This window comes from Myodes glareolus, chromosome 5 (assembly GCF_982192425.1).
Source record: "Myodes glareolus chromosome 5, mMyoGla1.1, whole genome shotgun sequence".
In the NCBI taxonomy this organism is placed as follows: Eukaryota; Metazoa; Chordata; class Mammalia; order Rodentia; family Cricetidae; genus Myodes; species Myodes glareolus.
In genome coordinates, this window is record NC_142030.1 from 99,026,119 (window position 1) to 99,037,742 (window position 11,624).

General features: G+C 42.3%; 1 long non-coding RNA gene across 1 annotated transcript; it reads left to right on the forward strand.

Annotated features, from left to right (window-relative positions):
* The first annotated feature begins 2,515 nt into the window (after positions 1–2,515).
* On the forward strand, positions 2,516–11,205 carry LOC125406731 (uncharacterized). The gene is made up of 3 exons (XR_015001471.2): positions 2,516–2,704; positions 4,615–4,696; positions 10,344–11,205. It is a non-coding gene; the product is annotated as an uncharacterized LOC125406731 (long non-coding RNA).
* The last annotated feature ends 419 nt before the right edge of the window (positions 11,206–11,624 follow it).

Genomic DNA, 11,624 nt, shown 5'->3' on the forward strand with positions numbered 1-11,624 from the left:
GTGAGAGAGAGAGAGAGAGAGAGAGAGAGAGAGAGAGAGAAATAGGCCTAGGGTTGTAGTTTAGCAGAGTGTTTACTAGCATACATGAGGCTTTCAGTTCCATCCCCAGCCTACATAAACTTAGCATGATAATGCATGCCTATCATCCCAGAAGGCAGAGGTAGAGGCAGGATGACCAGTAGTTCAAGGTCATCCTTTGTTACAGAACAAGTTCAAGACCCTACCTAAAAGAAAGACAGAAAATGTGAAATAGCCCATGCATTCGGGCAAGAGCAGAAAGTAGTGTATGGACACACATCCACCTACCACTCAGATCTTCAAATATGACAAACTATTCCTCCCTAAAATTTACCTGATCCATTGATGGCCACCACACTCACTATTCTATTTAATTTCACCACAATGTTTAACATAATATGAAAACCTACTTTATTAATGCAATATTGATCATTGTTCCTTAAGAGTCATACTTTCGAGACAGGCATGGTGACTCACACCTTTAATCCCTCTAGGACGCACCAGTCTGAGTAAGAGAATTGTTAGTTCAGAGACAGCTTAGACTACATAGTAAGTATAAGGCCACCATAGGCTTCAGACTGAGACCTCACTTCAGGCTTGGTTGGTAAAGAGCTTGCTGAACAGGTGTGAGGGCCTGAGTTCAGATCCCCACAACACAGGGAAAGCAGATCCAGCAGCATGTGTCTGTAATCACATTTTTCCTATCAGGAGAAGGGAGGTGGAAGCTGGAGAAGGCCAGGAAGGGTGAGTGAGGGGCCTTTAGCTTGTGGAGCAAAGCAGTATGCAGCAGAGACCCTGCCTCAAGCCAAGAACAGTGAGGACAAACACCTGAGGTGAGGCCGTCCTCTGACCTCACGAGTTCACTGGGACACATGCACCCTCCATATTCATTCTCTCTCTCTCTCTCTCTCTCTCTCTCTCTCTCTCTCTCTCTCTCTCTCTCTCTCTCTCTCTTCCTGATAAAACAAAAAGCAAAACCAAGCCAAAGATTCTGTACTTTTGACACAAATCATGGCCTCCAAACTCATTGTGTGTGTACTTTTTTTAAAAAGTAAAATGAAAGCATCTTGAAATTGGGGAGCATACATTTCCAAATTCCTGGGCTTCTTTTCTTCCTTTCTTTATTCTTTTTCTCTTGTTTTCTTTTCAGTCTTTTCTAAGTTAATGTTGCTGCTAAGAAAGCAAAGGCTCCTAGGCCTTGACGCACGAAGTCACAGGAGAATGGTGTCAAAGCTCAAAGAGAATTGCTACTTTAAGAGAAACCACAAGAGATGTTTTGCAGAGGGATTAGGAGGATTTTTAATTTTATGCCAAGACAGAGCTCAGATTGGGCCATCCATGCAAGAAACTAAGGTGTGAACAGGAAGAGGACACTGTCTCTTTAGCACACTCAGAGGTGAGAGATGAGGACCAGAGAACGGATGCAGGACTGAGCTCACTCTTTGCCTTAGTGACTACACTCAGAGAGACGAAGCAAGAGGAAGGAGGACTGGGACCAGCAGAAAGCCCCCACTGTCTGCTATGAAGAAATTTTAGCCAGAACATTTAGCAGAAGCGCTGCTCAGACTGGCAAGGTGGCTCAGGAGCAAAGATGCTGCGGCCAAATCTAAGTTTGGGCCCTGGGCCCCCACATGGTAGAAGGCGAGGACTGACTCCCACAAATGGTCCTGCCACCCTCACATGTGTGCTGCGGCATACTCAGCACCCCCTAAAAACGCCATTTTATAGAGAAGCACACCACCAAACACCCATCTATTTTTTTATGATTGTATATTAATTATACATGATGGGTTCATTGTAACATTGTCATACACATATATAATATATTTTGACCATATTCCCTCATCATCCCTATTTGTCCTCTCCCACTTAACCCCTTTCTCTTTCCAACCAGTCGCCCCTCCTTTTTTTTTTTTTTTTTTTTGATGATCCTATAAATTTAATTGCAAACAAGAGCGTGAGTGGAGGGTTACCTGAAGAAGTACATGCAACTTACCGGTGGCTACAACACTGAAGAAAATGCTTATTCCATTCTCCAGCCACCATTAAATGCCTATAGTTGTTTAAGGAGGAGGTGGAGCCTCATGGACTCCTCCCACTCTGTCAAATAATATTTATTTTAAACATGCGTGCCCACTAGAGAAGCAGGGATGGATATCCCAAAAGAAAACACAGAAAGGCTTGATGAAGATGTTCACTGTGGCAAAGAAGCAAATCCAAAGATTTATCTTTGTTTCTAAGCAGACTCTAGAGGTTTGATGTGGAGTCATGCATATCTGGCTTCTTTCACTCAGTACAGTGTTCCTGAGATTTCATCCACTTTGCTGTTTGAATTTTTATTTGCTTGCCTTGCAAGATGTAACTGTGCATGTTCCTTTCAGACAGCTTTCACAAGCATATGCAAATACTCTACACACATCCCTCATATACTTCCCCCTCCCCCTTTTGCACACTTCCTCCTGCTCAGAGTCCCCTTTATTCCCCTAGGTAGTTTCATGTCCTGGGAAAAGGCAAGAGCTGAAGCAGGAGCCCTGGAAGGAAGAATACTGCCTAGTGGCTTGCTCCACCTGACTTCCATGCCCTGCTTACTTATAGAGCCCAGGAATGCTGGCCCCAGGGATGGCGCTGCCCACTGTGAACCCTTCCACATTAATCAAGAAAAGGACCCACTGACATGCCCAATCTGGTGAGTGAGATTCCCTCTTCCCAGGTATCTAAGTCTGTGTCAAGTTGACAAAGACTTAACTATGACATGCTGCAAACTAACTCTTCGGTTTCTTTATAGTTTTTCATAATGTTATACTCCACACAGGCAAATACATGTGACCTCATTTTGTTCATGGTACAGTACACACTCTGGCACATCACATTTAAAAGCTGGCACTTTCATCGACACAGTTTCATTCATTCTACTTGGTCTCAAGTGCTCTTGTGCCATATTTCCATGCTTTTGTGTGTGTAGGGGAAGTGCACATGTGTGCACAGGCATGTCATTGCTCAGGAGCTTGCTATCTTGCTTTGAGAGACAGGATCTCTCAGTTGCCTGAAGATCACTGAATTGGCTGGCTGTCCAGTGAGCCCCAGGTAGCCGCCTATTGCTGCTGCCCCAGTACTAGAAATAGAGGTGTGCACCATCATTTCTCCACCCCATCCTCCAGCTTCTGCTGTATTTATCCCATCTCTTCTTCTATAATGACCCTTGACCTTGCAGATGGGACCCAGCGTCCTACTTTATAAATGTGTAGACACCATGGATTGGATATGATGAATTTGAGAAGTTTCGCCTACTGGAGGCTTGGTCAACAGCAAGTGGGTCAAACCATTGCGATGGCCAGACTATAATGGTTCTGACGTTCTCAGTGCATTCATCCATTCATGGGTTCAAGATCTATGGAAATTTTGAGAAGGGGTAGAAACGTTCACTGCTAGAGCTCTGATGGTAGAAGTAGGTTTCTTGTGAGTGGTTTGTCCATGGCCCCTTTCTTGCTCCCTCTCTTGATCCTGACCACCATGAAGTGAGCAGCCTTTGAAGCTTTCAACCAAGTGTATCCTTGCTTTTAAAGTGTCACAGCTCCTAAAACTAACTGACTGACTGGCTGACTGACTAACCAACTAACTAACCAACTAACTGACTGACTAACTTGACTGCTGTAAATGTAGTGAGTACTTGCAGCAGCATGGGGCAGTAACAAAAAGCAGAGTGGACTGTGAAATATTTATTATAGTGAAAGTGGAGACTGCATATTACTTTCCTGGCCTCCCAGACCCAAATAATCACACAGAAACTGTATAAATTACAACACTGTTTTGGCCAATAGCTTAGGGTTATTCCTAGCTAGCTTTTATATCTTAAATTAACCCATTTCTATTAATCTGTGTATTGACATGAGGCTGTGGCCTACCAGTAACTTTCCAGCATCTGTCTCCTTTGGCAGCTATATGGCCTCTCCTTGATTCCACCTTCTATCTATCTATCTATCTATCTATCTATCTATCTATCTATCTATCTATCTATCTATCTCTCTCTCTATCTATCTATCTCTTCCAGCCTAGCTATATTCTGTCCTGCGATAGGCCAAAACAGCTTTATTCATTAATAAAAGCAACACATATACAGAAGGATACCTCATGTCATCTCCCCTTTTCTGTCTAAATAAAAAGGAAGGTTTTAACTTTAACATAGTAAAATTACATACACAAAACAGTTATCAAGCAAGAATTATAGTTAATACTATTTAGTCCATTTACTATTTGGCAAATTAAAGAAAATACTCTTTCATCTATTCTATCTTTGTGAGTCTAAAGTTTGGTATCTAATTTATCCTTTATCATAACTACGGAAAACTATAACTATAACTATCTGTCTTCAACTCTCTAAAGGCCCCAGAAGGATATAAGATTATCTAAGTAAACAGAAAGTGCATTGTAAGCAACTTTCAAAATTCTAGAATTGACAGAGATATCTTGCTGCCTGGACAGTCACTCAAAGTTCCTCTGTATCATTGGGGCATCCATCTTCAGCTTACAGGTCCATAGTATCTGGCAGACTTTTCCATGAAGCAGGAAATTTGAAACACTGTTTCGCCTATATTGCAGAGTTTATCAGTTTTCTTCTGTGTGCTGCAGAATGTCTGGTAGTTTCTTCCATGAAGCAGGAAGCCTGAAAGAACTTCTTTAGGTAAGTTCAGCAATCATTTTTCTGTGGGTCCTACATGTCCAGTTTATATAGCATAACATCAAGCAGTCCAGGCATGAGCAGTTTCTGCCCAAATGGCTAGCAAACTTTATAAGGAGTCTCTTCGATGCCAATCTTCCTCTTGAAGTAATTGTGCAGCCAGAAGCAGACATATTTCACTGTTGAGAAAAGTCTAAGTTCTTAAAACATTTTAAATGCTATATTCTTTGAAAGGTTTGAAGAACATCTGTCTAGCTGAAATATACTCTAGAAAACCTAATTAACATGACTACAAACTTGACTAATATAGATGACTCTATTAATCCATAATTTTAAAATATACATTACATTTTTAAATGAGCTGTATAAACATAATACCTTAGCTAAGTGTAGAAATATATACATACACACACACACACACACACACAGTAACAAAATTGAGCTTAAATTTGTATCAGTAGACCAAAGTCCATACCCATGTAAAGTTTTCATCTCTCTCTCTCTCTCTCTCTCTCTCTCTCTCTCTCTATATATATATATATATATATATATATATATATATATATATATCTCATATCACTCTTTAAATGACAACAAACATTTATAAACAATCATTTCGGGAATTTGGGCATAGGTTTCTCCAAACTGTTTCCTGCTGTTTGTTGGGTAAAGCATTTTTAGGGTTCAGGGAGACCTTTCAAAGGATATTGTTTCATCAAACCACATTAGCCTAGAAGAAATCCACAGGTTCTCATCTTCTGTAGAAACAAAAGCAGAATCTTTTTTCTAAAGTAACATATCCTTAGATCCAAATTTTGAAACCAAGAAACCTTTAAAATATATATGTTGATTTAGCTTAGCAACCCCCAGAATAAAATATCTCTCTGCAGTCAAAAAATTCAAATAAAACACAATAATATTCATAATCTACACTCTTTGTGTATTCTTTTTTATTTTTGAGACAGGGTTTCTCTGTAGTTTTTGGTGTCTGTCCCGGAACTAGCTCTTGTAGACCTGACTGGCCTCAAACTCATAGAGATCCGCCTGCCTCTGCCTCCCAAGTTCTGGGATTAAAGGCATGTGCCACCACTGCCCAGACTCTGTGTATTTTTTACATGACTTTTTTTTTACTCTATTACTTTTTAATATTTAATGATCTTTACTCCTTTAATCTATAACTGTCTGTTCTCTTGTCTATACTTTTTATACTCTCTCCCAAGCCTATATACATTTTTAAACACACTATGACCCCCCCATTCAGAGGTTTATTTTTGTCTGACTCTATCTTTATTACATATCTGTAACCATTTTCTGACCAGAAAATTTTTTTTCCTTTTTTAAAATGCTGAGTAGACTAGGACCAACTCCATGGCCATGCCTCTTAGCTCTGCCCTGTCCAATATGGCTGAGGCATGCTCACTGCCCCAGTCCCAGGGATGCAGTGGGTCTATGTCGCCATTAAGCAATTTGTAACACACTGCTCACAAACCCCATTCAAGTGATCGGGCTCCTGAAGAGCCAGAGCTATTCATGCTGCCAGCACAAACCAGGAAGCCTTCCTTCAAAGAAGCTGTGTAGTTTTTGCTGTTAATGCTGAGTCAGGAAACCTTCTCTTAAAGGAGCTGCCCCTCTGCTTGCCGCCAGCAAACAGAGCCTATCTGGGAAAAAAAAATGTGGTTATCAAGCACCTGCGCTTGGCTCCCATATTTTTCCTTAAGCTTTTTTAGGTCTTATGTGGATCCATGCCCCAGACAGTGGGCATCATTTTGTAAGTGAAGACTACATGTTGGTTTCCCGGTCGCCCAGACCCAAGTAATCACACAAAACATCATATTAATTACACTGTTTGGCCAATAGCTTAGGCATATTCCTGGCTTGCTCTTACATCTTAAATTAACCCATTTCTATTAATTTGTGTATCGCCACCAGGCTGTGGCCTACCAGTAATGTTCTAGAATCTGTCTCCTTCAGGAGCTGTATGGCATCTCCTTGACTCTGCCTACTCTCTGTATATATCTTTTCCAGCCTGGCTACTTTCTGCCCTGCTATAGGTCAAAACAGCTTTATTCATTAATCAATAAAAGTAACACATATACAAAAGGACATTTTACATCATTATAGTCTCACACTGTAGCCCAGGCTAGCTTTCAGCTTGCCATCCTCTTGCCCTAGGCTCCCAAATTCTGTGCTTATAGGCATGTGCAACCAGACCCAGCCTATGCTTCTTTTTCAATGAAAGAAAGAAAGAATGGTCCTGAAAAAGTCGAAGTCTTGTCTCCCTCTGCAGTGACACAGGTAGCTTCTTTTTCACACATTTTAATTTTAAGCATTGTTTAAAATACATTTTAACACAAAATAATTTAATTATAATCAACTCATTAATGAAAACATCCCACAGTTTTAGTTTAAGGGAGCTACCCACACACTTGCCCAGTACCAAACTCTATCCATCTCAGCAACCTCTTCATTTTTTTAGATTTATTTTATATGCATGAGTGTTTTGCCCACTCATGCATGTATGTGCACCAAGTTGTGCCCTCCCCAGGTCAGAAGATGCTATTAGATCTCTTTAAACCAGAGATATATACAGTTGTCAGCTTCTGTGCAGGTGCTGGGAACTGAACCAGTATTGTATGCAAGAGCAATAAGAGCTCTTAACTGCTGAGCCATGTCTCCAGCCCCTCGGTGAACTTCTATACAGTCAGAATGTCCATGCTGAAGTCATGCAGCTTTGCTTAGGGTTTTACATTTTACCTAGCAGTTACATAGCTATTGTTCATCCATGTAGGGTGGGAGCTATGATGGGTTTGAAATTAGAAAAATGATAGCTTTATCCTCACACCTAATATTACCCTCTCTTGGCCTCTTTCCTAAATATCATGCATATCACACAGCCATTTATATGTCTCCACACATACAATGTAGGCTAGAATTCATGTATGAGGGGGCCTTGTGCTTTTGTTATTTCTGAGTTTCAGTGACCCTGCTTACTGCTCAGGTACCTTCTCCATTACACCAGGGAACTAGAAGACAAGTGGAGTCCAAAAGTGACCAAGGTTGAAGAGGACAGAATGGGTGTGAGCTACGTGGGAAGACTTGTGCCTATCAGAGGCTGGCATTTCTAACACAGCTGTGATGATGATGTCGCTATGATACATTATAGAGCACAAAGCGCTTGGGTAGGCTATAAAGAAAGGCAACACAATATAAGATTCCATTAGCACCACCTGACTAACTAACCAAGGGAATGGAATGATAAATAGGTAAATTTCCTCCACTTAATTTCACCCTGGGGAATAGGGGTACTGGAACGGCATGGGAAATAGCCCTTGGTTCAGTCAAAAACATCTTTGTTGGGCGGGCACTACCAGCAGCTTGCTTCCTGTCTCTGTCTCATATTAGGGAGACAAATGTGAGAGTGACCATCTGCTGGAGATGATGACCTGATTTTGGTCTTCCAGACACATATGGTAGAAGGAGAGACTCCAACAAATTTTCCTGTCTCCCATACATGAGTTACAGCGCCTGCACACACATACACACTCACACAAGTAATAAATTCATTAGTTAAATTAAGTTTTAAAATTGTTCATAGCCTTTAGTGCCCTTTAATAGCCTCAGTAGGCCATAGTGGCTCCCCTGTTACTAGTGAATGAGCAGGTTGCCATATTCATGTCTTTTTATGACATAGAGAACTAAATAACTATCAAAACTTAGGGTTTTTTTCTAGGTCTTACAATAAAAAGTTATTTACCCTGTTGAATAACTTGAAGATACAAGAAGCTAACGAATTTGGGATGGCGATACAAACCTGTAATCCCAGCACTCTGGAGGTGGGGACGGGAGTTCAAGGTCATCCTCCACTATACCAGAGCAGTCACGGACACCTGAGACCACGTTACAAAAAAGGAGGGGGAAAGAAGAGGGAGGAGGAAGAGCTAATTATGTCAAATGAGTTACTGATTTTGATATAGACAAAGCAGCAATAAAATTTATGCTATAGAAAGTTCCCTCTGTGCTGGCAGTCACTGGGATTCATGTGAGGCCATGCATCTGGAAGTACGTTGGAAGTGCGCACTGCTCAGAAGAGGAAGAAAGAGAAACCTAAAACATTGATGTTCCGGCCTCCTTTTCAAGTTGGAGTGGTTTTGAGAGTTGCTCCTTGTTGAAGAAGCAACTCCTCATGTTTATTTTCTGTCTGGCAGGTTCCAGGAAGAACAAAATTAGCCTCTGGGAGAAGAGTACTCCAAGATAAATGAGATTGCCTGGCGCTGTCTAGGTAGTTTTAGGAAAATGTGTAGCAAGCTTGCTAAAGCCGTATATTCCAAATCAAGCATTCAGCATGCCTGGAGATTTCAAGCCAGTGAACTTTTTTTTTTAACCTAAAAACAGAATCAATTTTTATTTTATCTTTTGTGGGTATCCAAGCTGCTTCCATCTCAGTTCTTCGTGCCGTGAAAAATCTCCCTCCATGTCTTCTCCCTCCTTCTTTTCCATGTGACATCGGTCATTGAGCTACTTAGAAGCATTGTTTTGCTCTTGCTTTCACTGAGAACTGCTGGATCCTTTGAGGTGTCTGCTGGAAAACCTTCCCTGCAGGGCTGGACACATTGTCTGCTTCCTTTATTCTTCCTTATTTTCTTATCCAATCCCACCACCTAAAACGCTCCCGTTATTATTTCAAATATAGAACCATTTGCTGTTCATCCCACTAGTCAACTTAGAATGCCTTTAATCATATAGGCTCTCCATCTCTCCCTTTCCATCACAGTTTAGATGGGAGGGACCAGTACAAGGTTTTTACTCTACTCTGATCTACTATGCCACTTTAAAATTGACTTTGTCTTTGGAGTCAAGGGTTCCACATTATCATTCCAGGCTGTCCTCAGAATTGCTGTGCATCAAAGGAGGACCCCACATTTCTGATCCTCCCATGTCTCTAGGTCCCTAGAGTTGGGATTATTGGTATGGGCTGCGTGCCTACTTCATAAAGTATGGGGAAGGAGCCCAAGGCTTCATGCTTGCTAGGGAAGCACCCTATCAACTGAGCTAAGTCCTCACGCCCTGCTATGCAATTTTTAAAAACATATAATTGTTTCCTAGGCTGGCCTGACACTGCTGGCTCAGGTGATCCTTCTGCATCAGCCTTTCCATAACCTGGACTATAACTGTGTCCCAGAATCCCCCTGTTGGTGGGGGTTAAATAATTGCCAACGCCACATTTGAGCTTTAAAGAATTGCTCCATGCACTGCCCAAGTCCCAATAAAAACGGAAGGCAGGCTGGGCACACAAATGACCCAAATATCTACAGTGTGGGTCACTGTCACTGATGGACATTGTGCCTGGCACAACCTGTGACTTAAAAATAATAATAACTATGTATTTGTTTAGTGTGTGCATGTGCATATGTGTGCCAGAGTGTGTATGTGGAGTTCAGAGGACTACTTCCAGGAGCTGAGTCTCTCTTTCCACCATGTGGATCCTAGGGATGAAACGCAGGTTATCCGGCTTGCAGGTCAAATGCCTTTACCCACGGAGCCCTCACCAGTCTGTAATCTGTGATTTTACAACAGTTGTGATCACCATCATTGTAACAGCCAATTGTGTCCTCATTGCCCCTCTACATTCTTCCGATTCCTGTAATTGCAGGATGCAACCTGATGATAACCACCATGCAACCATGCACCTGCTGCTGTCACCTGCTGGGGGTAAGCTGCGGTGCTGTGCCCTGGGCTGGGTCACCTGCTGGGTGGTACGCTGCAGTGCTGTGCTCATATCAGTCTTTACAAAGTAATTTTTCTTTAATAATTTATTTGTTTTTGTTTTATGTGCATTTGTGTGTTGCCTGCATGTATGTCTGTGTGAGGGTGTCAGATCTTGGAGTTATAGGCAGTTGTTAGCTGCCATATGGATGCTAGGAATTGAACCCGGGTCCTCTGGAAGAACATTTAGCGCTCTTAATCACTGAGTCATTTCTCCAGCTCAAAACAATTTTTTTTTCTTTTTTGGTTTCTCTGTGTAACAGCCCTAGCTGCCCTGGAACTACTCTGTAGACCAGGCTGGCCTCAAACTCACAGAGGTCCATCTGCCTCTGCCTCCCGAGTGCTGGGATTAAAGGCGTGTGTCACCATCACCCGGCTAAGAGGTAATTCTTAAATTATCAAAAATTTCACAAATCGGTTGTCGTACTGCCACCATTAGAGCTGCTCAGTCAATAAAGTACCTTCTGTGCAAGCATGAGGACCCAAGTTTTATCCTCAGCACCCATCTTTAAAGCTTAGGCATAGTAACACATACTTGTAATCTCCCTGCTCTGGAGGCAGAGATAGGAGGAGGCCTGGGGTTCCCTGGCCTGCCAGGCTAGACTATGGGTGAATCACAGGCTGGTGAGAGGCCTCTCTCAAAAACTAAGGTTGATGGTACCTGGGGAAACAAACCGAGGCTGGCCTCTGGCCTCTGCAGACATACAGATACATGTGGTGTGCATGCATGCACAGACACATGCAAAAATACATGTAATGTGTATGCATGCATGTGTACACATACACGTCACTCACACTGGGAAGGGGTGGCATGCAAGTTCACACATACACATCACTCACAGTGGTGGGGGAGCGACGAAACCCCTAGGACTGAAGAGATGCCAAGTAACAGAGTACAGAACCCAGTGGCCATGCTGGGCAGCTCATAACTGCCTGCAACTTCAGTTCAGAGGAACTGAGGGCTCTGCTCTCTTCAGAAACCTGCACTTTCATGCATGCACCCACACATACACACTGTGCTGGTTGGTTTCCGTGTCAACTTGATGGAATCTAGACTCCTCTGAGAAGGAGGGACCTCAGTTGAGAGAATGCCCCCACTGGAGTGGCCTATGGACATCTTCTTGATAGATGACTGATGTGGAAGGTCCCAGACTACTGTGGGCTGTGC